Here is a 5801-nt window from a genome sequence, read left to right as displayed (position 1 = left end):
GATGCATAGTATTCCAAATCAGGATTTATCATTGGCAGTAGTGCCAATGGCAGTAGTGCCAATCCTCTTTCTGCATTATCCCATTAATCCTAAATTGCATGATTTGTCGTACCAAAATCGCCTCCAGGGTTGACACCTTTGATTAGGATCAACCATATTATCAGTTAAAAAACCCTCATTTTTTTTCTCTCCTTCTGGTATTAAAAAACTAACTGGTAACAAAAATTCTTGCTATTAGCCCCGAAGTGCAGTAATTCACACTTCATACTATACCTTATTCTCATTTTTTTTCTCTCCTTCTGGTATTAATAAACTAACTGGTAACAAAAATTCTTGCTATTAGCCCCGAAGTGCAGTAATTCACACTTCATACTATACCTGCTATTCTCATTCCTGCTATATCAGGCCTGAAGGATGCTCAAGATTATCACAGGTACTTCACAATAAAAAAGAAGACACGTTCATTGTCATGACGAACTTGTAAACTTATTCAAAACATGACACTACTTGATGGTATCAAGGCTGAGGCTGAGGTAAATCAATAAGCTCACAGTATAGCTCAGAAAGACTAATACATAGCATGATGGGATTAATTTTTTTTTGTTTAATGACTAAACCAAATAATTTTATTTATTTATTTATTGGATTGATGTGCAGCAGCAAAAATAGCTAAGAAAGTGTTGGAAATCATCAGAAAGGTTATTCAGAATACGGCAGGGGATGTTATTTTATCACTATATAGTACCTTGTAGCATCCACATCTTGGGTTCTGAATGCAGTTCTGGTCTCTGCATGTCAAGGACATGGTGGAGTTGGAGAAGGTACAAAGAAGACAGCTAAGGTGATTAAGAGGATGGAATAGTCACCTTATGAGGAGAAGCTATAGAGGCTAAGACTCTTCAAACAGGAGACAAGAAAGCTGTGGGGATATGGTTAAGCTTTAGGAAACTGTGGAGATGTTAGATAAGCTGAATGCAGAACTCTTTTTAGCAAATTCCTCAGTACTAGAAATACAGGGAGCTTGGTGAAGCCAATGGGAGGCTGGTTTAAAACAGATGAAACACAATACTTTTTTTACTTCGAAGGCAGAGAACTGCTGGATTTACTTGCTGCAGAAGTGTGTGGAGACAGTATCAGCAGGTTCAAAACAGATTAGCCAAATTTGTTGGGCATCAGGTCCAATTAGATTAAGTTACTCAGGACCACATCCAGTCAAATTCTGAACAACTCCAAGGATGGAGTATCCACAACCTCTTGGGGCAACCTGGTCCAGTGTTTGACCGCCCTTGTAGTGGAAGAGGTTTTCCTAATCTTTAATGGGAATTTCATATATTCCAGTTTGTGTCTGTTGCCTCTGGTCACACCATCTTTCACCTCTGAGAAGAGAGTGGCTCCATCTTCTCTGTACCCTCCCACCAGATAGCTGAAGATAACAGTAAGATGTCCGCTGAGCCCAGGTTTCTCATCCTCTCCTCATACATCTTGTGCTCCAGCCCTCACCGTATTGATGGCCCTTCACTGGCTTTGCTACAGTATGCCCATGTTTTTCCATTGTTTATTGCAATGAAATATGTTAATTTGAAGCCATAGTATTTTGAACCAATGTCTTCCTTTTTATATTTGTCATCTCAATGAGTTTTTAAATCTGGAGAGACAATGATATCATACTTATTCCCAGCACTGAAGTATATGACATCTGGTCACTGATATTGCTGATTCTACAATTTGGGTTTTCAACTTGAGAGCGCTATAACTCCCCAAATATTCAAAGTGACAATTGCAAAAATATTCTTCTTCCACCTTCTAGAAATAATGTCATAAACATTGTCAAAATTCATTAAGTTTAAAGGGCAGCAAGGTCTAATCTCTGCATAAGGGACAGGATGAAAACCACATGCTCCAGAATTTTAGTGAGAATTCCACAGTTGACTTAAACTGGCTGTTCCAGTGATGGAAAGTTCCAGGTATTATCTGCATCCCCTGTACAGACTTTCCTCTTTTTACCTCTTAGGCAGAAATCCATTGTGTAGCTTGAACAATGAAGCTGCTGATACTTCTGGGATTAAGGCTGTTGTAACGATGGTCCAGTCAGTCCACTGAAGTCAGCAGAGAAAAAGCATTTAATTGTCCCATGAAATCTAAGAGCAAAATGTAGTTCCTGAGGTGTATATCTGTATTGTACATACCTAAAATGATGTAGCAACTTGCAGGTTTTCCTCCCCCCAAAACCAGCAAAAACCATCAGGTATCTGCTATGTATTGATTTACTCCACTGCTCCTAGACTGAATTGGGTAATCGCTTGCCATTAGCTCGCAGTTCATCATCTGGTGGCATCTAATCAATAGATCAAGTGGTAGTTGCAGTTAATCTTATTTCTACATATCAGTGTACAGATCAGCACAGAGTTTTGTTTGTTTCTCTTCATCCTTTTCAAGACTGATCCAAGGATTCCCATTCTTGATGACAGGATGGATCCAAAGCCGTGCTGCATACCCTCCCTTCCCTTCTGCAATTTCCCCATAACCACGTCCAGACTTGAGCAATTCACATTACATTCTCAGTTCAAATTTAATCTTAATCCAAACTCAATCTTCTCTTTCTTTGATCCTTTCCTTCTTTTCACATTTCAGACATACCATCAGCTCTTTCTGTACATGACTGGCTCATTAAGGAATTTCTGTACCTGCTTCTCATCAGGTGCCACCTGGGTTCCTCTGCCCAGCTCTTTTGTGGAGCCCCCTTCCCAGTCCTCTCTGATGGTTTCCCACAACCTCTACTTGAGATCTACAGTTCTTTGTCCTGCCTTTCACGAAAACAGCAGGCTTTCTCTTACAAGCGTTTCTGTTCTGTTCTGCTATTTGGTGTTCCTGACTTTCTCATTGAGCTACCTGTACAAGGCTTAATCTGCTCATATGGTTCAATAATTGAGTTTGTTTTTCTAATGCTATGTATAAACTAATTGGTGCATGTGGTACAGCAGCACTCCTGCAGTCATAGTCCCCTGAAGGTTCAGGTCACAGATAGATCTGACTCATGTATTCTGGCTTTCACTCCAGGGAAGACAGGGGATGTCAGGCTGAAGGAGCTGCTGTGTGTGCCTGCTCTTTGCCCAAGTCCAAATTTCTGGAGCGCGTGTTCCAGCCTGAGGAGGCTGGAAGTGCTCCAAGGTGCCTGAGCTTGGACATGGTCTAAAAGACCAGAACACCCAGGAATTTTGTTACTTTGTTTTTGTTACTTATCTGTATTCGGACCTAAGTCAGACAAAATAGAAGGAAAACACATGGCAGCATTTGTGTTACCTGCTTTGCAAGTCACTGTTTTTAGTAATGATACATTCAGATGTATTACACAAAGCAAAGAAATAATGTTCCTAGAAGTAACGGTATAGACCCTCATTAAGAATACCAATAAAAATAGAAACAAATCAAAATGAAAACAAAGACATATCTGATCTAATTTTGACATTTACAAATCATGAACTTCAGATTTGTGTTTGACAGGTCTGTATTGATCCAGCGGAAAAAAAAATGTCTTTCACTGTGAAGCAACTGAAATAAAAAGTATTAGAAGAAAACATGTGAGTCATAGAAAATGACATTTGGACCCACAAATGATTAGTGTGGGCAATTTAACTGAGGACATGCAGCACAAGTTTTGAAATGACAGCAACAAAAAAAGAAAGATGAGATGAGAGGGATGCAGTGAAAAGACGGAACTGAACAGCAATGATTGTGCTTGCTTTGGAACGGGCTGCTAGCTAGTAGGAAAAATAATGGATGCAGCTGGATAAATTACTGAGTTTCGGATTAATTTTGCAGCCGGGATGGTGACATAAACCACTTGTCACCAGGACTCTTTTCCTTGATTTATAACCTGGTCACCCATCCATCTCCAAACATCCCTTTCTCTATAGCGTACACTTCTGAAATTGTGCCCCTCAAAACTGTGGAAGTCATTGGAACAATAAAGAAAAATATAGAGTTCTTTCAAGAACTAATAGTTTTGTTATCTTGTGTGAGTCAGCTTATGTGGGAGTTAAAGAGCTTTGTAGCACATTGTTAACTGTGCAGCTAGTGAAGTTTAGTGTTTAAATGAATGTCTGTGAAAGTTGTCTCATCCAACTAAATCAATTTATTTCAAGTCTTTGCAACAAATCTATTCTTACAATCTCTTTGGTATTGGGTTAAATTCCTCAGTGTAAAATGAATTGCTTATCAGATTTTGCACATTATGAAAGCTGTACCCACAATGTTTCCAGGCTTGAGTCTATTAATTGGTGGAATTTAAAGATGAATACAGATGGTAAACCTATTAATAAATGATGGGGAGGGAAGTACACACCGATTCTTAGAAAAATATTATATGTGGAGTGTACTGTGTAGTTTAAGATAAGACTGATTTTCATCCCCAAGGAATTTTTATATATACTTGCAAATTAGACCTAATATATGTATGTAAAAGAAAAGGACAACTCTGCAGCAGGATGAAATTGCTCACTTTTAGTGTAAAATAGAAATAGTCTCATTAAGACAGAATATTAAACAAAAGGGAGAAAGCATCTCTTGGCTGCGGATAAGGAAAAAATATTTAAATCAAATACAGTGTCTCTCTATCCAGTGTAACACACTGTGAAAAGGCAGTCCTGTAACACCCAAACGTGTACTTTCAGAGCTCAGCGCAGCTGTGCGCGTGCTCTGCGAGGGTTTACGGGCTGTGGCAGAGACAGTGCAACATTTTATGAGAATACCGCGAGTGCCAGGACCACTGACTGCTGCCGCAGTCCTACCTGGTCGTGACCTTGGCCCCAGCTGTGGGTGCGTGTGGGTGAGTTGGGCTGTCAGAAGCTGATGGCAAAATGCCACTTACAGAAGCCTACTTTGGAGTAGGATACGTATATGTCAGCCCAGGGAAAAGTAAAAAGCTCCTGTGTTACCGAGGTGGTGCAGAGAAGATGATGTCACATGCTGAAGTCTGAACATCTTTTTGAGGTCTGTGTTACAAAGAAAGAAGGATAAGCTCAGATGAGTTCCTTTTCAGTTGATGGGGATGTAGGAGTGTGGAGATCTTGCAGGACAGTCCTGTAAAAGAGTTTAAACAGAAGGCTTAATCACCCAATTCTCACCTTCTTATTTCAGCAAGCTTGCTGTGGATATGTACGGAGCCTCCTGGCTCCTGGCATCTACACCACAGCCTCAAGGGAAGAGTACCCTGTGGATAACCTGGGGTAGGATCCGACCCATACTGCTCTCCACCCAGTACTGGGGACTCTAAGAGTTAGACAGTGACTTTTACTTCTGTGATGCAGACAACGACAAGGACTTGACTTTTAGCTGTTTAAAAGAAACCTTTCCTTGCTGACCTGTCCTGCAGAAGTTAATCTGGGAGATGAAATGAATAAGGTCAAACTAATCAAATAGAAGTTTTATAAAAATGATTCTAAAACCCACAAAATGTAATAGGCAGTGATATTACCAGTGAAAAAACCTACAGGATTGGTTGAACTGTGTATAGACCATGCTCTGTTTAACTCCACCACTGTTATTCTAGTAGGAAAAAACTGCAGATGGAAATAAATACTAATCTGTTATGAATAGAGCACAAGTCTTATGAAGAGCGGCTGAGGGAACTGGGACTGTTTAGCCTGGAGAAAAGGAGGCTGAGGGGAGACCTTATTGCGCTCTACAACTCCCTGAAAAGAGGTTGTAGCGAGGTGGGTGTTGGTCTCTTCTCCCAAGTAACTAGCGATAGGACGAGAGGAAATGGCCTCAAGTTGCGCCAGGGGAGGTTTAGATTGGACATG

The sequence above is a fragment of the Aptenodytes forsteri genome, unplaced genomic scaffold (assembly GCF_000699145.1).
Source record: "Aptenodytes forsteri isolate BGI_AS27 unplaced genomic scaffold, ASM69914v1 Scaffold208, whole genome shotgun sequence".
NCBI lineage: Eukaryota > Metazoa > Chordata > Aves > Sphenisciformes > Spheniscidae > Aptenodytes > Aptenodytes forsteri.
Note: the sequence above shows the minus strand (reverse complement) of the source record.